This window comes from Macaca fascicularis, chromosome 3, assembly GCF_037993035.2.
Source record: "Macaca fascicularis isolate 582-1 chromosome 3, T2T-MFA8v1.1".
Lineage (NCBI taxonomy): Eukaryota > Metazoa > Chordata > Mammalia > Primates > Cercopithecidae > Macaca > Macaca fascicularis.
The window spans coordinates 94,850,255-94,871,499 of NC_088377.1; the positions used below are offsets into that span (position 1 = coordinate 94,850,255).

A 21,245-nucleotide genomic window follows, 5' to 3' on the forward strand; every position below is an offset into this window, starting at 1 on the left:
TATGCTATATTTTTGATTACATTTTTACTTTAATGTATTTATGTGTCTGTGTCTGAGGTTGAAATTGATTTTTCCACGCTGTATGAAACTCTTATCAGATACATTTAATCTACTTATATTTGTTGTTATAATTTATATATTTTAATCTGAAATCTGCTTTATTCTTTTGTGGTTTCTAATTTTCATACTTCCTTGATTTTCCTTTTTTAAATTTTTAAATGAAGAATATATATTTTTCTTTTATTGTTCTTGGTATGTATTCCATTTAAAATTCCAATTATCTAGTACCATTAAATTGTTCAGAAGCATTACTCATTTTCAAAAAGGTGAATGCAGTTTAAGCCTAGTGTTATCAACACATAGCTTATGTGGATTGCCCCGGCTATATGCTTTATTTACCAGTGATACTCGATTCCTGTTCTCAGTTCTATGGCTGAAAGGTACATTAATATTCACAGCTTTAAATCCAGTTTCCAGTAATTTCCATGTTTTCACCAATGTATTATTGCCTGGTTGAAGGGGCATTCTTTCCTATTTGGTTCTATAATACTCTGAAACAGTGGAATATGAAAAAGCCACAACCTCATGAATGCATTGTCTTCAAGATTCTTGCCACCATCATCCCAGCTCTCCCTGTTTCTGGAGATTTTCACCTTCCAGAATGTCATAAGTCCTCTTTCTTTGCTTTCTGCTATCTTCTTTCTAAGAGTTGGTGGAGGAAGGGACATTGGTTGAGAACACAACTCTGGCTGCTTTCCAGGTCAACAGTCAAATGGAAAGAGGAAGGTGCAGCCAAGGTGGGTTTGCGAATGTGGGAACTCAGAAGCTAGGATGGCCCTTCAGAGTCATCCAGAGTGGGGCACAGGGTGAAATGACATTGGATGTGGACTGCCCTGGGAAGGGGCCATGACCCTGGATAAGGCAGCTGTCTTCAGCTGAGGCAGTCCCCAAGAGGGTCCAGCAGAGTCTGTGTTCTGGTGGAACTCTCAGCAGCTGCAGAATGAGTTCTCCTGTACTGAATGGGGATCTAGGTGGCACACCACAGCATCACCTCTTAATTACATTCTCATTCATGTAAGTTGACATATTTTCTGTCTCCTCACTAGACTGTGAGCTTCTTACGAGCTAAAACTGTGTCTGTCTTGTTCAGTGTACATCCCCAGTTCCTAGCATGAGTTCTAATAGGCTCTTACTGAACATTCATTGAATAAAGAAATGAATGAGCGACACACATCTTTAGGTGTGGGAAGGGGCTGAGGCTGAGAGTAGAGAAAGAGCTGTAAAGAGAGAAAGAATCCCCCATCTCACATAATAAAGATGTTATAATATCAAGAAAACTATTAAGTGATCTTCAAAACCACAGAAAAAGACAGGTTAAAGAGCATAGAGTAAATCTCTACATCACATTTGAGAAATACAGCTGGAAATTGTGGGAAGAATATTTATGGCCTTCAAGTCCAAAGAGGGACAGAAAATAGTTGTCTGGTGTAATGATTTCCACCTCTCTGGGGTTGCAGCACACTCTCATGATTTTCTGACAGACCCTGCATCCAAATAAACCCTACAGCTTAACATGTGTGAGTGTGTTTATTATTATGAATCAAAGTGAATTTTGTATGTATTGAACTCTGTCTCAGTATATCCCAACGTTTTGTGCCATTGAAATATTTGGAAACACCTTGGAGCATCTAGAAAATCAGCCTTTGGGAGACTGTCCTAGAATTTTAATCAGACAAGCCTGTTTGATTAAGGTCCAAAGGGACTGTGTTTGGCTTTACTGTCTTTTATTCCATAAGCAGAGCTGCTCTCTCTGCTGTGAGGGTCTGTGGTATGCTCAGTTGCTGTTGGAACCTTCGTCCAAACACATTTGCTTCTTGCTTTCTCTGCTCCCAAACCTAGTCCTTTCTCCTCAAAGACAAATTCAACAAATAAAACAAAAACAGGCCATAAAACTGATAAAGATGGCAAAAGCCCAAGGAGATTCCCACCTCTCAGGGTGAGCTCTGGGCAGATTGCCCCTGTCTCAACAGCTGGGGACCTGAGCTGTGAAATGCAGCACACACTCCATCTGAGCCTCCCACAGAGGGAGGATTGCACTGTGCCCTCCCCACAGCGGGCCAAGGATGGAATGGCTTTTCCTGACTAGAAGTGTCCTCATCACAGACTTTTGCTCAGGCACCATTCTTCCTGGCTCCATGGCAAAGTGCAAAGTCCACAGATGCTCATCCTAAAGAGAAAGTCCCTGGGTTCCCTGCCACTTCTGAGAGGAAAACTACCATTGTGCATCGAGTCTCTGGCCTGGTTTAACATCTAGTACCCACGCAGACCTGTGGTAGTTATGATTATCTCCATTTTATGCAGGAGGGAGTTAAGGTAAAGGAAGGGTACGGACTTACCCAGGGTTATTAGCCAATAAGTTGCTGAGCTGGGATTTATTGTTATTTTTTTGGTCATTTGTTTAGCAACTCTTTATTGGGCAGGCACTCTGTACCAGGCCAGGGAACTTTAGCATTGCTACATAGTCTCTCTGGAGGAGCAGCCATCAGGGACTCCATCACTACCTGCCTCCATGTGTTGATATAATAGCAGCAGCTGGGACCGTCCAGCCTGAGGCCTTTAATGTTAGCCTGTAGAATCCCCTGAAACTTCTTCTGGGGGAGGGAGAGAGGGTAAAGGCTGGCATTCTCAGTGGTCCTTGCAGTATCCTAAGCTAGGACTCTGAAGAAAACACCATTCACCCACAGGGCCTCTCTGTGAGCTGGCCTTCTGCAGACCCAGTAGAGACCCGGCACCGGCACATCTCACAGTTTGTACCATGGCATCTTGGTATCTAGGCCAGGCATCAGTTGGATGATAGCTAAGCCAAGTAAAGTCTGTCATCTCCCATGGAACCTTGATTGGAGATTCTACCCCAGACTGTTTCTGAAGTTATGCATGTATGTACATGTGTATGCATGTATGTACATGTGTATGCATATGGTGGCATGGATCAGTTTGTGTGTGCACGTGTGTGTATACCTGTGTGTGTTTGGTACTTTTATGTGTGTGTTATGTGTGCCTACCGTGCCTACTCTGCCTTAGGAGTTCCCTAACATGGCAACTGAGCATCAGATTTGGAAGGCCATTTGGAAAGCAGTAAAAGTTTCTGGGGTTCTACCACCCATTGACTGTCAAGCCATTTGGAAATAATAATCATTAGAATAGTTAACTGAATAATAGCTAAGCTAATCGACCACTTAGTCTTTTAAGTACTACTCTAAGCAACTTCACAACTGTTAATCCTTAATTCTCAGGACAACCCTATGAGGCTTGAACTATTGTTACTACCCTCTCTTTAAAAATGAGGAAACTGAGGCCAGCAGATCCCATGCTCAGGGGCCCGCTGTGTGTAAGCTGCAGAGCTGCGTTGGAATTCAAGCCATCTGGACTCGGAACTTGCCCTCCTCATCAAGACTGCAGCCCCAAGCTTTACTGAGTTACCAAAGCCGTCTTCCTTTATTTGTCATGGCTCCAAGATGTGAGTTGAATGTTTGAGCTCAGGGATATTTTCCAGGTAAAGGAAAGGTGCCAGAGTGGAAGACAATGCATGACAATGGGTCCACCCAGAGCCTCCAAGGCCACTGCTGCCTGCTTTGCTGCTGTCACCGGAGGAAGCAGGCAGCACTGGCTGCAGTGGTGGAGCTGAAGCATCTGCAGGAGGTAGGAGACCACAGAGGTGAGATGAAACCTGATCAAGAATGGTGGCATGGGAAGGCTGGAGAAGTGAAGACTCCGCAGAGGCCTGGGCACCTGCTGGTGCAAACCAAGTCAAGTGTCAGGCAGGCTAGGAGGCAGCACTGAGGTCTCTGCAGAGCCAGGGCCTCTGGAGCCACCATCTTCCCTCATGGCCACACCTTCCTTCCTCTTGTAGTGGATAGTTGCTTCTGGAAGCTTCCCTTGGTCAGTTTGCAAGGAAAATCAGGTTCCAAGAGAGGACCTCGGCTGCTGAGGCAATTGAAAAGGGGAAACTGCATAAACATTTTTGTACTTTAGTTTTAGAGAAAATCATACTGAGACTGAAAAAAATTCTGGAATTTTTATTTCAATAAACAGGAACACTTTTTCCATGAGCTCTGCTCAGTTCCCCTCACACTAGTAAAATGTAAATCGCTAAAAAGCACACACACATAGCTGCTAGCTCTAACTAAATATGCAAAAGGGCTTTTTGCTCAGAATGAACAGTGACTCCTTCTTCTGTCCCTCTCTGAGCCAGGTGGATGGGGCATCTTTTCCAGGCCCCTCCGCCAGGCACTCTTGTACAGGCCACAGCCTGTGCAGCTGTCCACAGCAGCTCCTCCTGATGCTCACTCTCTCAGGCAGTCTGCAAGTGGAAAACACACGTCCTGTCCATGTGGATTTATTCATGTTTCCCGTATCAGTAAGGAGATGGAGCTATAACACATTAAATATTTACAATTATCAGAGAAAAGACAGTACACAGCACTGAACTGAGATAAGAATACAGTTTCAAAATATTTACAATGAACACGTCTTGCTTTTTCTGGTTCTTCTCTTTGGTCTGGCACTTTAGGTCTCTGATCTCTTTATTGTATTTTCTTTCCAGGTTCCCTGTAGTTTTGAAAATGTCTGACAAAACCTCCTAAGTCTGAAGAGGATTGCTGTATAACTGAGAGACATTTGGAGAGTCTGGTTCCTGTGTCTCCAAGCAAGAGGGCCTTTTTTGGAGCCTCATTTATGCTGATGTGTGTGTTTCCTGCTTATGCCTGAATCAAGTTTGTAGCTGGTTCTATCTATGGCCCTACCAAAGGCAGCACCAACGAGAGGAAAGTGGCAGGCCCCTGAGCTTGTGCTAACCAAAAGAACTGATTTACACTGGTCTCCTGAATATCTCAAGGTCTTTTATACAGCCGGAGTTAACATGGAGCCAGGAATGGATTGGTTTATGTTTCCTTTAGTTAATTCGACTTCAAAGTGTTCCACATTATTACATTCAGAAGTAGCTCCTTCATTGTGTTTGATTTTAATCTCCACTCTTTGAAAGATCTCACTCTTTCCTTTTAGGTTTTGAAATAGTCAATGACCAAAAACAACAGAGATTCGACCTGAATGTGTTACATTAGCAACACCAGGGAGAGAAAGACAAACACAGGAAAGGTATTAAAAATTTGGCGCCTTGTTTAATTATAAAGAATGCAAAAGAAGCATCAACTGTGAAATATTTGGTTATTCAGAGAGATTAAAGACCTCCAGCTTTTGGAATGGGGTGCCAGAGAATTATCAGGATCACAGGCGTTTTATTTGATGGGTGCCACATTCGACCTTGAAGCGTTGAGGCTGGCACTCCTTTGTGTCCTGGGGATCTCCTGATGTCCTTGCTCCCTGGCGGTATCTGCCCCGGGGCCTCTGGAGGCCTCGCCGTGGAGTATGAGGTTGCGCACGTTTCTGGTGTATATTTATATCGAGGTGGCTGCGTTGCCAAGGAGCTCTGAGAGAAAGCAGAGCGGAGATAACTTCTAATCCACCTTTCTGTGATAATGTGGCGCAAAGTGAAGAGACCCAGGGCTCCATCCTCTGGTCTGGCATCGCCCTGGGAGGGGCGGGCCCTCGGGGTGTTTTTAGCAGCCCCAGTGCACTGGCGAAACTCTGTGCATTGCTGAACTCTGTGCAACAAATAGGAAAGACTGGGACAGAAGAGGAGAATGAAAGCAAACTGTAATTTGTAGGTAACAAGAAATGTATTTGAGTGTCCATTCACAAGATTTGGACAGCTGGAGAATTAGAATCTGGGAGCATTGGAACTGGCAAGGAGCCAACAGGGAATCGGGAGTAGAAAGAGAAAGTCCCTTGCCCAAGATCACAGGGGGAGCTGGAAACAGGGGGGCTGTGGAGACTAACTATATTAGTCCGTTTTCATGTGGCTGATAAAGATATACCGAGACTGGGTAATTTATAAAGGAGAGAGGTTTAACGGACTCACAGTTCCACGTGGTTGGGGAGATCTCACAATAATGGCAGAAGGCAAAAGGCACTTCTTACATGGCAGCAAGCAAAGAGAGAATGAGAACCAAGTGAAAGGGGTTTCCCCTTATAAAACCATCAGATATCATGAGACTTATTCATCACCATGAGACAAATATGGGGGAAGTCACCCCCATGATTGAATTATCTCCCACAAGGTCTCTCCCACAACATGTGGGAATCATGGGAGCTACAATTTAAGATGAGATTCGGGTGGAGATACAACCAAATGGTATCACCAGCCTGGGGTTTGTTGCACCACATTCCACATTTTTAGGGGGCTCCTAAATGGGAGTGAGGTTCCTTCCCTGACACTTTGAAGCTGACCCACAAGGAGACATTCCCTGAGGATCCTTTCCTGATGGGCCATGAGTTCTACCATTTTAGATGGGTAGAAGGGTCTGGAGCTCTGCATAGGGGTGAAGTCAGAGGAGAAGGAAGAGGGATTCAGTCCATCCTATGCACATAGGTAATGTACTAAGATGAAATGTAGCAGAGCGCATAAAGCCGTGTTTCTGGTGTCAGACAGACTTGGCCTTGCATCCTAGGCTCACCCATGCCTGAACTTGGGTGACTCATTCAAGTTTGCAGTACCTCTGCTTCCTCATGTTTAACATGCGAATTAGAATACTGTTGTGATTTGAATGTTGTATGCCCCTGAAATTCATATGTTGAAGCCTAATCACCAATGTGATGATATTAGGAGGTGGGGCCTTTGGGAGGTGATTAGGTCATGAGGGTGGAGCCCTCGTAAATGGGACTAGTGGCTTTATAAAAAGAGGTCCCCAAAAGCTGCCTTGTCTCTTCTGCCATGTGAAGTCACAGCAAGAAGATGCCTTATTTGAACCAGAAGTGGGTCTTCACCAGACACCAAATCTGCTAGTGCCCTGATCTTGAACTTCCCAACCTCCAGAACTGAAAAATAAATGTCTGCTGTTTATAAGCTGCCAGTTTCTGGTATTTTATTACAGCACAGTTCTATGTTACAGCAAAGCTAAGACAGTCACCTTCTTCACATACTTGTGTAAACTCATGTAAGAAAATAGACATGAAAATCCCTTGTGATAAAAATGTGCTTTATAACTGATTCCTGAGGAATTGGTCTTCCATTAATAAGCATCATGCAGTGATCACTGGTCATTTTGTATCCTTGCCATTCTTATCATTTTTGGCTTCCTCCAGATCATGTCTCCACTCCAGAATTTGCTTGAGGTGTGAACAAGGGACATGGGCTGGGATTTATTAAGGTAGAATCAACTGGTGAGACTGAATGATCCTGTGTGGTTTTCCACAATGAATGCTGCCTTATGCATTCATATAAAGTGCCCTGAGACAGCACGTTCCAGGGACAGGCCTTTTTTTTTGGGACCTAAACAGATGCCCTTCGAGGTAGAGTGGAGAAGAGCCAATGAGGCCCCAGGCCTTTGGCTTGAATTTCTGGTGTCTCCATCTCTTCATGGCACAAAAATTCCCTGGAACAGAATATCTTTTCACAAGGAATTTTAATCAAAGTTGGTGGAATAAGAAAAAAGGATACAGGAATTATTCACAACACAAAAGTGGCCACAGCAGCAAATCAGTCCTGACTGGCACTGTCTCTTTCTACAGTGTCGGGCCTATAAGGACCTGTAGGGGATTGGATTGATAATCCAGTTTAGTCCAGGCCCAACAATTCAACAGGATCCTTCACAGGTCCTGAAGGGGTTTTGTGTTTTGTATGGAGAATACACTCTGAGAGTTCCAGCCATGACATGCGCCTATACTTAATCTGACTGATGGCCAAGGTCAGACTGTGGTGCCAGCAGAATAAACCTCTTGATCTGTGGACATCAGCAGTATCGTCCCGTGAGCAGGCAAACTACGGGGTCTATCACCAGGCCCTTCTGAGTGATCAAAGGCCTCCTGGGGGACCAAGGTCCCTGATGAGCTGATCTGGAGACTCTTGGGCAATGGGGGTCTAAACTTGGCCATCAAGAGCAAAAGGAGAGAAACTGTTGTTCTCAGAACATAAACAACAAGACCCTGACTCTGAGCTTTCCCCTTTAGGGATAATTCCTTCCCACTCCTAGTCACTTGTCTAAAAGCTCCCACACTCAAGCCCCAATCAAGTATTTCCTCCTCCATGGACCCAATTCAGCCAATACATATTTAATGAGTACCTATTAGGTGCCCAGAAGGGGTTTAACTTAAGTTGACCTGCTCTGAGGCTGAGTAAAAGCCTTGGTTTGGGTGGATTCCCATATTACAGGGAAGTACTGGAAGGGCAGCAATGTCGTGATCCCTGGTTATTGGTCCACTCTGAACAGGGCTTCAGGCAGTGACCGGGGGAAAAACAGACAAAGTATGTGAGCCCCAACTCCTGCTATCTAGAGAAGAACTTGGATATCTAGGCAACTCAAGATGTCAGGGCCACAGCCAAGCTCTAGTGCAGGATTTTCACACCAATGGAGGATGCAAATGTGGGACCAGAAGCTGGGCAGGAGTTCTGCTGTGCATATGGACCATCTCTGAGGAGCTCGAAGAAGGCACAGTGAACAAATCAGTACTCAGAGGACAAGATTCAGGCCTGGGGTCCAGGGCCATTGTAGTCTCCACCAGGAATGACCCTGGATCAAGGTAGAGCTGGGCTTATAAGTAGAAGCACTGAGACTTTCAGCTACAAAGCCAATGTCTGGGTCTCTTCTTTTGGCCTTCCTAGATACCACCCTGGTCCAAGATACAGTTCAAGGCCACCTCCTAAAACCAAAGTTTTCTTGGTGTCTCCCAATCACAGAGATCTCTTCCCCTCTTGATTCCCTAAGGAGATTTCCCTCTATCACACTCACATTGACACGGAAGAATATTCTACTCAATTTCCTCTATCTCTGCATCTGAGCTGAAGCTACTCAGGGAGGAGTCAGTATTTACTCCCAGTTTTGGTGCCAAACACAGGCGGGTGCTAACTAGAACACCCATGAAAAATGTCTGCACATCACACCTCACCCTAAAGTTACTCCACATCAAGTGAAATACTTTCCAGCTCCTCACCATCACCTGCAACACAGTACATGTATCAGAGGTCCTGGCTGGTCCAGACTCCAGCTCATGGGAGCTACCCTGGTGGGAGATCCACAGGCCTGCTTGGCCAAGAGATGTGCTGGACTGAGCTGCTCCAGGCTAAAGAGCAGTGGAAACTTTGCTCTTTTATTAGAGAAATTCTTGTGAGTTGCCCTATTTTAAGAAATGTAGTTTGTTTAATGACTTTTCAAAAGTCAGTTAAAAGGGATGGAAAAGAATTCAGAAGCATTTAAAAAAAGAGAGATTCTACTGGGGATATTACTTATGATTGGCATTTGCCTTTCTTGCAGATTCGTTCTTGACTTTGCGTCCTGTCCTCAGAGTGATACTCTGCCAACCAGACATTGTCACCTACTAGGCGACTTACTCAGGGCTCCTTGGCTCTGTCTGGAAAATCTCTCCTTCTTTTGCCCATCCTTGCTTCCCATCCCCCTCTCCCAGCTCAGAGCCTTTGTTGACGTTGACAGCTCATCCCTGGGCCATCATTCATCCTGCCCATGGCAAACTTTGGAGAAAATAAAAAACCCTGCTCCCCTAATCTCATTAGAAGGGCTGCAAATTGAATTTAGCCCCTCTCAGTGTCCCCTCAGCTGGCTGTCATTAGGAGCAGAGGCTGGGCCTTGGCTGATACCCAAAGACCAGCTAACTGAATTTGAGATGCTGTGGTCTTGACAGGCCAAGAGATGTAATTGAAGAGCCGTGGGGCTCCTGGTAACATTTCAGGCTGGGATTACACTGGGGATCCAAAACCCCCATCTGCATTGGTGTCGGGGGCACTAAAAAGTCACCCATTGGGCTTCCAGGGTCGGATTATTGATAAAGAGATCATTCCCAGTGGAAGGTAGGGGGGGTGGTGTGGGGGAGACTGCATTGGTTACCATGCAAAATGGGTGTCAGAGGTGGAGGGAAAGGGACAGTGTATCTAGTAAGAGTCAGCAAATCACTCAAAGTTAGAAAAAATTTGCAGGAAGTTTTGTCTAATGAAAAGAAAAAGCAGTTAGGGGAGAGTAGGTGATGAACCTACAAAATACAAGGAAAAGAAATACTGGGTTTTAATCTGTGGGCATTACTGGTCTGTTTGTATAAATCTTAACTTTTAAATTCTTGAATCATCATAGCTTTATTTTTCATATCAACACTAAACCCCAAGCAGAGAGGGGCTTTTTGTGATCAAAAATTGTATTTTTATTTTTGAAAAATGTACCAAAAAACTGCGTCTAACATATATGCAAATAAGAAAGTATTTATATCTATATAACTAAAGTATATCCATATAACAAAATATTTAACAGAGGTTCATGTGGAAGACATGTCTCTACTTATTTGGATTTCTGAGGTTTCTTTAGTTCCCAGACCTATCATAAGTATCTCAGTAAGGCTGAAAATTCCATGAAATCCTGTTTTAAAGAGGAGGAAATGAGCAATAATTAACCACCTACTATGTGCAAGGCACAGTTCTAAGCCTATTATGCACATCGTCTAACTCAGCGTTCACGGCAAAGGAACAAGACAGGCATTACTCCAGTAGGGATCCCCACCTTACTGACGAGGAGAGTGACTCTCACAAAGGTTAGTCAGTCTCTTGCTTAGTGTCATAAGGATAGGAAGGGCTGGGGCTGGGATTGGAACCTAGGACTGCCTGGTTCCATCACTCCCTAGGCCTTCCTGGATTTTGAGAGTGGTAGGTTTCCTATGCCATGTTGTTTCCCTAAAAAAGTCAAACTGACAGAGTCTGTCACTCAGTTGGGAACACAGGCTGTGGGGCCAGACAAGCTCAATTCCACCGCCTACTAGTTGTGTGATGTTGGACAGTTCCAAATCTGTCTGTGCCCTCCTGGAAAATGGTGATCCTAGTAGGACTTGCCCCATCAGTTCACTGTGAGGATTAAAGAAATCAATGTACATCCAGAGTGCATGCACTGCACAGTGCCTGGCACATTGTAAGCACTCACTATGTAATACTGGATTATAATCAGTGTCATAGTGGTGCAATGAAGAATGTCCATCCATTTGCATATTTGATGGTCTAAATTTGAGAGGTCACCATCCAAATATGAGGCCACAACATCGTCAGACTCTGGTATTCCTTGCCTGACACCGCCAGATTTACGGTCAGAACGCCTCACATTTACATTCATAGAACTTACTCATAGATGCAATTTCTGCTGAAGAGTAAAAGACGGACTTAAGGTTTTTCCTATGTTGATTCTATTCGTGGATTTTTTTTCTCCAGCTTATATTCCTCCATGTAAGGTAAGGGAAGGGTGATGTGACTGCAGCTGCCCGCCACAAAGTCCCTTAATGACCAAGTCCTCACTATATGCTACGTGTTTTACAAATTTTACCTCATTGAATGTCCACTTTTATGCATCTTCTTGTGGGCAGGTATTATTCTCACCTTTTCAGATGAGAAAAGTGTATTTATTTTATGTTTTCCATATTCTATCATGCCAACAGCATTCACTACAACCTTAAAGTTTCTCTAAAATGGCACAGACTATTAAAACATGGACTCTGCTACCTTCAGCAGGAATTAGTTACATACCTAAAGGCCTTTCTGCCTGGTATTGTGTATCCCAGTGGAATGTAGGTTTCAGATTTAATGAACATTGTTGATCTTTACTGAGTGCCTGGCTCTGGGTTGACAGGCTTGTCCATGTCATCTCATTTATCACCCATCAATTCTATGAAGAAAAGCCTTATGATTTTTACATTGCAGATGAAAAGGTTATAAGTGGAGTTTCAAAGATCACAAAATTACCGAGTAGAGGATTTGGGATTTGAACCCAGGTGCCTCTCCCTAACTCCACCTCCGGGGAGCTTCCTATCACATTGCACAGTTTCAGCACAGTCTGAAGACCCTGTGCACAGGCCTCTGGGAAGCCACTTGCAATCAGTTAAAGTTGGCACCAATGATGAAGCCCAGTTTTCCTCCCATATTTAGTCAAATTCTTTTATTTGCGGGTGAAGAAATTAGGCCTCAGGGAGGTTAAATGGCTTGCCTGAGGTCACATAGGTACTTTGTGCTGTGTGAGTCAGACTCTGTTTCAATTCTTGTCCTAGTCCCATCCATACAACTACCAGCCCCCACAACCTCATTCTCCAGGGGCCTGATCCACTTGGGATTTTTGGCAGCCTAAAGCTGTCAAGACAGCTTCTCCTTTGCAGAAAGGTTCCCTTTAGTGCTGGTTCCTTCTCTTAATCAGATGCTGCAAAAGTCCATGGGTAGAGTCCCACTCTGGAGAAGTTTCAAGGTTGTAACTAAAGACCTGACAGAGGCTGGGGAGCAGCCCCTGGCAGTGCGTTCACTGCCCCTGAATTTATTCCAAAGGTTCTGAAGCCCCCTTACCATTGACTGCGGTTCTTACAAACTGCCTTCCTCTAGATTTGACTTTTCTGAGGAATCTCTGGGCACTTAAAAGGGACTTTTGAGAGAATATGGCCTAACCCCTTCACTTTATAGGAGCCAAAGCCTAAGGAGAGGAGTCTGTGGCAATTAAGGGCTCAAGAGACAGACTGCTGGGAACCAAATCCTGTTACCACTTAGCTGGGTGACCTTGGACAAGTTAGTTACTCTCTCCCTGAGCCTTGGTTTCCTCATCTCTATTTGGAAATGCTGATAGTATTTATGGAGAATTAGAAATGGCCTCAAATTCTTTGATATCTCTCCATTCAAGAGGTGTCATCTTTTCCCACTCTCCTTAAATCTGAGCTGGCTGGTGATTGTGCTGATTCCAGGCCTAATTTTTAAAAGAATTGTCAGCTTCACCTTGGTCTCATGGAGTCCTGAATTGTCACAGAAGAGATACAACTACCCTGAGGCCAGCATGCATGAGGAAGTCCAAGATAGCCATTTGAAGAAGCTGTGTGTTTAGGGAGAGAGAGAGAGAGGCCCAGGCAGCCTCCAGCTATACCAACCTCCAGTCCTTCAAGTCATCCTGAGGCCTCAGACATAATGGAGCAGAGATAAGCCTCATCCAAATTCCTAGCCCATGGAATAATGAGACAAAATAACAATAAGTTGTTGTTTTCGGACAGTAAGAGTGGTTAGTTGTACACAGTAGATAACCAGAACAATACCTCTCAGAAGGTTGTGAGAATTAAATGAGTTGATACAGTTGTGATATGGAGCAGTGTCTAGCACAGTGTTCAATAAAAAAAGTGAGTTATTACTCACTCAACAAATATTTATTAACACCAAGTTGTTCTATACCTTGAACTAGCTGGGAGGGTCACAGTGGAAAGAGTGACTCAAAGAATCTGGCCCTTGTGGAAATTAGGAGAACTGTAACCTAGTCGTACACTTCCTATTGAGTGAAGAATGTATTTTCCCCTACTTGGGCCCCCCACATCATATCTGTCCCTGGCGAGGTAGAAGTTATAGCCTCTCCTTCTAATGGGATGCCCAAGACTGGGTGGGTCTGGAGGGGTTAAGCCCAGGGATGTTGTCCCAGGGCTGCTAATGAAAACTCAGCTGCTATTGATTCCAGCAAGCACTCCCTTTCCCAGGTCAGAAAAGAAACCCAAACCATTGTTGAGTAAATACAGTATTCTGCTCACTACGTCAATTAGCCTGACCCCAGGGGCTCTAGGAGCCCCCTGGCTCCCCCATTTGCAATGACAGCTGCCATGCTAATGAATCCACATTGACATGATAATTAAACCATTACACAAAGTGGGGCTTTCCTAGACACAGCAAATTCAGCAGGGGACCCCGGGTGGCCGTGGCCTGGACAAGGCAATGGGGACCGTACCAGGCCCAGGAGCTAACATGCAGTGCCTGGGTCATTCCCAGACTTGTCCACAGGGGCAGCTGGACTGGAGCACTGCAGCTGCTGCCTCTGGCGCTGGAGGCAGGGATGGGGCAGGCAGGCCAGGAGAAGGATGTCACCCGAATGCTGCTCCTGCTCTCTCTTCAGAAATCCTTAATTGGGTGAAGCCTGAAAGGAAGGAATCCTTTGCCTCTTTATGGAAGAGACAGGGCACCCTGTCAACTCTGGCCTAGCCCTTCCCCTCTGGAAGGCTTAGCCACATCCAAGGGAGAGTTGGACAATGAGGACTGCGAGGGCCAAGGAACCTTGTATTCCTGACATCATCAGGAAGAGCCACGTGACCATCTTTCTCAATATCTTTGGAGAAAATGACTCTTTCTGCAAGCAGATGATTACAAACTGCAGAAACATCTGACTTCTTGGTACAACCTTACCAATAACTCATTTTTGAGACTCCAACCAACGACAGTCCTCTTTGCAAGAGCACAGACTCGAGAGTGAAGGGGACTGGGCTTATATCTCGGCTCTGCAACTTATTAATTGTGTGATCTCTGGAAATCACATGGTGTTCTGAGCCTCTATTTCTTCAACTGTAAAATGGACTTAGAAAAACTGCTTGGCCTCCCTGTGCTTGGGATTAAACAAGACAGTTTATGTACAAGGTTTAAGACAGAATTTTACTTAAATAGATGACAGAACCTTACTGGCCACAATAACACTCTCTGTAAAGATGAGTTCCATTGACAGAAATAATCGTTGTGATTGATTGGGTGGGAGGATAGAAGGAACAGATTAAGATACTCCTAGAAGAACCTCCAGACAAAATGAATGTGTTTTCCTCTGGACAACTCCATGCAGGTAAAGCTGCATGTACAGTGTGCTCAGTATAAATATGGGGAAAAAGAGGGACAGAAAATGACATGCTTGTGGCAGAGAAAGAGGCTAAAGGGGAGGGCTGTCCTGGTTCAGGACTATTAGGCATCACCCCATAAGAGGTGACTAATCAAATATTTTCCCACCCATCCATCCATCTCCATTATTCATATAAGCACAAACACATATATTAGGGGCTTATGATATAGAATTAAACACAGGCCAAACCAGTGCCTGTTTCATATAAAAATCTGGTCAATAAATGAATGAATGAATAAGATGCAATTCCTGCTCTCATAATACCCTGTAAAATGGAGTGTACTGTTCATCTCACACTTGTGTGTGCTGCCTCTTTTTCCCTTAACATAAGGCAATTCTAGCTGAGCTATGATTTATGGGCAGCAAAGAAAACACAGGTATGCAGTTTTACAAGACAACTACAAGCAGGTGATAACCTGGCAAGAATATACTCAGACAAATTATGCTCAGAAATATAGGAGTTCAGCAGTGGGCAGGTGAAGAAATAACCAATGTTGGATTCAAAAGTGAGGATTTTGAGATTATATCCATATTTAGCTGGGAAAGTACTGTGATTGATTAGTAATGTCTGCCATGGGCATGGGAATGGAGAGAGATGGGTCTTTCTTCATGCTAGGTGTTTGTCATCTCAGGTCTAGGCAAGATCTAAGATACCTACCATTGTGTGTGTGTGTGTGTGTGTGTGTGTGTGTGTGTATCATATGGGATAAGCCAATTCTCTTCTCCTCATACTATGAGCAATTAGTATTACAGTTTGCTACGCGAACCAGTTTTGGTTCTTTTCTTCTTCCTGCCTCCCTGCCAGTTACCTTAAGTAACTCCATTCAAGCTCTCAAAACCTGTGCTGTCATACAAAAGAAATTTGGCTGCCTTAAAAGAATCTAATTCAATTTGTCAAAGGTGCCAAAAAAAGTCAAACTTTTTGTTAACTAATTCAACAAACATTTACCAAACATCTATGTCAAAAGCCTTGGGAATAAATAAAGAACCCACAGTTTTCTCAGGTGCTCAATGTCTAGTGTTTATGTGCTGGGGGGTGGGGTGGGAAGAAAGAGGCAGAAACACCTGCAGGCACACTCTTGCATCCCTTGTTTAGAAGGCATAATAGCCAGTGAAATTTAATTTGATGTGGCTTAAGCGTTCTTTGGAGGGAAGCTGCCCCCATTTATGCTGTGGGAGCTGATGCAGCTCTGGGGAGCAAGTGAGGTTTGAAATTGAGGTCTTTGGATTTCCAACCCCCTTCAGTTTGGGCTTCCTGGAGGAGGCTGCCCTGTGCCTGGGAGAGTCCAGACAGAGGGTGGAAGGTGAGAGGAGGGCATGTGGGACCAGAGGACCCCTTTGGACCCTGGGATGTTCAGAGTCCTTCCATTATTGTCAGGATGACCCGTTCACATCTTTTAAAAGATGAGATAGAAGATGAGCAGAAGCTTTTATGGTGCTTTCTCCACTAAACCTTTGCTACCCAAAGTGGGTTTCCCAACCACAAGCATCAGCATCCCCTGGGAACTTATTAGAAAATGCAACATCTTAGGCCCTTTCCCAGATCCACTAAAACAGAATGCAAATTGAAACAAGAACCCCAGGTGATTCCTGTGCACATTGCAGTTTGAGAAGCCCTGGTTTATGTTACAGAAATGCCATTCACGCCCCCTTCCTCATTGGGTAGTCACAGTGGACTCTACAATAATATCCTTTTTCTGTATGACTTTTTTTTTAATTTTAACTTTCCTAAATGCTCTTGTGAGTAGGCTCAACCCTTCACCTCCAGGCTCACATCAGACGTGCGCCCTCCTATGCCACTCAGCTCCTCTGTTCCTTTGGCATTAAGGAGGGTCTTCCATTGCTGTGACCCAGGCTTGGCGATGTGAGGGCACCACATTTACCCAGTGTAGTTACCCACGACCAGTGGGCTCCATTCCCCTTCCCTTCTCTTTGTAGGCTTTCTAAGAGAAAAGAGATAAAGAAAAATCCATGCTATCATGGAAGGGTGGGAGATGGAGTAGGGGATAAAAAAGGGATGTGATGGGCAAAGTGTGAGTATGGAGGGAGGCCTGGTTGGGGAGCCAGGAAAGCTACAAAAAGGAGAGAAGGTGTTGTGGATGGAGATCCTGAAGAGTAAGCAGCAGTTACAGTTGACTGTGGGGTTATAATTTTTTTCCCTCCACTGGTTCTCTGTTTTCTGCCATTCATTCTTTCGATCAATCACTCATTCAGCAGATGTTAATTGAGATGCAGGTTTGTGCCTGACTCTGTTCTGGGTGCTGAGGATACTGACAGAAGACAAACCCAAGGCATGAAGTGGGCGGGGAAGACATCAACTGAGAAGCCAGCTGCCAGGCCGAGCAGAGGCCTTGGCCCTACACCGGCATGGCTGCCAGGCACCATAACTGGACTGGGCCTTCCTCTCCTCATGACTATGGCATCAAAGGATTCTATGGCTACCTGAGGCATGAGAACACATTAAGTAAAGCAGATAAAAATGACTCTAGGGTCTTCTGCCTTGCCAGATCTTTTCCTTAGGATGAGTTTAATGAGGCACACACAGTCCTGGATGTTTTACATGCACCATCTGATTGATCCGTCACAATCAGAATCCTGTGAAACTGTTAGCAGAATGAGGGGAAGACTGGGGTGACACAGTGTGTGAGTGACCTGAACCCAGATCTTTCTTGGCAAAGCCTGTGATCCTGACCACTTAGTGAACAGAAGACAAAAGGGCAGCAGGTGGTCAGAGGGGTACAAATTGCACATTTCTGCTCTGATGTAAATTTCTGGAACCAGTTTGAATTTATTTGAAACAGAAATACTTTGCTGGCCACTAAAGAGGAAATCTGCCCTGATGCCATCCCTTCCAGAAGGCATATTCAACAAACACTGGCTGGATTGAATGGAGAGAGCCTGGAGACAGCCAGGATATTGAGAGGCTCGACCAAGTCCTGGGGCCCCAACAACAGCAAACTCCACACTTGAGGCTACTGGGAACACTCTGCTGGGGTTTGGCTTTATTTGTCCCTCCCACTCTGTGAGATCCTGGGGACTGTCAAATAAATGACAAGACTCATTTTACAAGTAGACCAGAAGTCTGCAGTGGCGAGTCGGAGCTGATTGCCTATCTTATCTTGAGTCATCAGTCTCTCATTCCGCCTTCCACAAACAACTCTCAGTTGTGAGATCTGTGCATGGACCTGATGCAGTGGGCATTTCCCAGGACCTTGGTCCCTCGTGAGCCTTAGGGAATGAGAAACACACTTAGCCCCCCGCTGAGGGGACCTTGACCAGCTGGACCAGAGCAGCAGGCAGACTGAAGCCTTGAGGTGCTGGGGGTGGTGTCTAGGCACTAAAATATGATGGTGACAGTGACCATGACACACAGCACTTTGGGAGGCTGAGGTGGGTGGACTCAAAAGGGATTCAAAACCAACCTGGCCAACATGGTGAAAACCCATCTCTGCTAAAAGTACAAAATTAGCTGTGCGTGGTGGCACATGCCTGTAATCTCAGCTACTTGGGAGGCTAAGGCAGGAGAATTGCTTGAACCCCAGGAGGCGGAGGTTGTGGTGAACCAAGTTTGTGCCACTGCACTCCAGTCTGGGAAACAGAGCAAGACCCCATCTTAAAAAAAATCAATGACCATGACAATGATGATGATAGGTAACTTATAACTCAGGCTTATTACCTGCTAAATTCTTTTATGCACTATTTATGCATTGCCTCATGTAACCTTGACAACGTTTTTTTGGATAAAGAAACTGAGGTCCAGGCAGGCTGAATAACTTTCCTAAGTTCATACACCTACTAAGTGGGAGAGCTGAGATTTGAACCTCAGTGTGTTGGAGTCTAGAGTTTCTTACCCCCCTTGTTTGGGGCAGAATATCACCTGTCTACCAAAACTAAATCACAGGCCAGGTGCAATGGTTCATGCCTGTAATCGAAGCACTTAGAAAGGCTGAGGCGGGAGGATCACTTGAGCCCAGGAGTTTGAAACCAGCCTGGAAAACATAGTGAGACCCTGTCTGGATAATAAATTTGAAAATTAGCTGGGCATAGTGGTGTGAGCCTGTGGTCCCAGCTACTCAGGAGTCTGAAGCAGGAGGATCCCTTGAGCCTAGGAAGCAAAGGTTGCAGTGAGCCATGATGGCCCTACTGCACTCCAGCGTGGGCAGCAGAGCAAGATCCTGTCCTTCCCCACCAAAAAATCCCACAAAACCCGAAAATCAAACTAACAAATTACAGAGCCTTCAGGGATTTTCTCCAGTAGCAGATTTTCCTGGTCAAGCATGGAGCACCCTCACTTTTTTTGCCCCAGACGTATCTTCCCTCTTGGGGTCATCTCACCTTGTTGCTGCCACCCTATGTTGCTTAACTCCAAAGACACAGAATGGATCTTTAAAATTAGATGAAAGCAGAACAGTAGGTAGAACAGAATGTAAGAAACATTGAACTAGTGAAGTTTATATTCGGCTGTATCTCCAGGACCTCACCTCACTGGTTTTGTAGCACAGCAAAGATCCTTGGTTCTGGGGCCAGGCATTCCCGTGTTAAAATCTGACTCCATGGCTTCCTAATGCTCTGCTTCTGAACAGAGTTCTCAGCCTTCCATGGTGTTCTCATATGCAAAGCAGGAATGATGGTAATCCCTGCTTTGCTGGGTTATTGGAAGATTAAATGAGACAACGTGCGTGAAGTACTTTGCTGGATGTCTGGCATAAGTAAGTGCTTGATAAATGGAGTCTGTTATCCGTTAGCACAGCAAATATTAGCATCTATTCTATATATTGGGCTTTAGCATAAGATTTCATTTTAACTATCCTCTTTTAAGCTCTTCAGTAAGTGTTCTGGTTTTCTTCATAGAGTTCTTACACATTTCTTATAAAGGTTATCTCTTGGTTTTTGAAGTCTCTGGTTGCTATTTGAAATTTAAGTTTTTCTGTTATAACTTCTTTAAAAGTTTAGCAATTATAAAATATTTCAAATGTATTGAAAAAACTAAAAATCAGTATTTTAGCCCCAACTAAATTGGTTAAGTCTACCTCTTTCTCCATGCAAAGCATGTCTACTAGGTAAGTGAGCTCCTCTGTGCCAAACCAAGGGAATCATTCTCCCTGCACAGTTGATTGAGGTGCAGCCCACCCATTTCATTGACTTGGAGAGATAGGTAACCCCTTCCCAGTGGAGGAAAGGTTGTTGTGGTTGATAGGAGCTGAGTCATCATGGTTGACACCCTAAAATTCCTCATCCTGCAATCCTATACCCACACAAACAAAGGCACCACCATAAATACACAAACTTGCAATAGATTGATTATTGCCTTGTATGCTTTCTTTTAAAAAGTACAAATAAACTTACTGATGTCAATAAATATCAGTACTGAATAGTTTCCCATTTTAGGATGCACCAGTACCTCTTTGGATAAAAATATACTGACACCTTTGTTTCTGATGTGTTTGCCATTAAAAATTGCACAGTGGGCTGGGCGCAGTGGCTCATGCTTGTAATTCCAGCACTTTGGGAGGCAGAAGTGGATGGATCACCAGGTCAGGAGTTCAGGAGCAGCCTGGCCAAGATGGTGAAACCTCGTCTCTACTAAAAATACAAAAATTAGCCAGGCCTAATGGCGGGTGACTGTAATTCCAGCAACTCGGGAGGCTGAGGCAGAGAATTGCTTGAACCTGGGAGGCAGAGGTTGCAGTGAGCCGAGACTATGCCACTGCACTCCAGCCTGGGGGACAGAACAAGACTTCGTCTCAAAAAAAAAAAAAAAAAAAATCCACAGTGATTATGAACATGCTTGGTGTGCATCTTTATTTTCCAATTATTTTAAAGATATATTCATATTGCAGGACCAAAAGATTTGTACATTGTAAAGGTTTTCAATACAGACAAATTGTCATTAAAATAAGCCGAGTGAATTTATACTTCTACATCTCCACCAGTACTGATTAATGTCTAATCTTTGTGAAATCAAGATTTAAAATAATGTTTTTGGATGTGCATAATCTCAGTTCACTTTTCTTTCCTAGTGACAATGAATATTCTTCCTCATGTTTATCAGTTATTCGCATTTCTTCAAAAGTGTATTTTGTCTTGTTCCTTTTGTAGTTATCTTTTTCTTTCCTTTTTTTTTTTTTTTTTGAGATGGAGTTTTGCTCTTCTTGCCCAGGCTGGAGTGCAATGGCACAATCTCAGCTCACCACAACCTCTGCCTCCCTGCCTCATCTTCCTGAGTAGCTGGGATTACAGGCATGTGCCACCACAACAGGCTCATTTTGTATTTTTAGTAGAGATGGGGTTTCTCCATGTTGGTCAGGTTGGTCTCAAACTCCCGACCTCAGGTGATCTGCCCGCCTCGGCCTCCCAAAGTGCTGAGATTACAGGTGTGAGCCACCATGCCCGGCCATCTTTTGCTTATTGTTTTATAAGGGCTTTTTATATTAATAGAAAAACTAATAAAAACCCCTTTCCTATCATATTTTGCAAATATTTTTT

At 44.4% G+C, this 21,245-nt stretch overlaps 1 long non-coding RNA gene across 1 annotated transcript in view; it reads right to left on the reverse strand.

Moving 5' to 3' along the window:
- Positions 1–4,060: 4,060 nt before the first annotated feature.
- LOC107129163 (uncharacterized) overlaps positions 4,061–21,245 on the reverse strand; it is a 69,543-nt gene continuing 52,358 nt past the window's right edge. Inside the window, exon 3 of the long non-coding RNA XR_001489346.4 lies at positions 4,061–7,490. This is a non-coding gene — a long non-coding RNA (uncharacterized lncRNA). The remainder of the gene's footprint in view (positions 7,491–21,245) is intronic.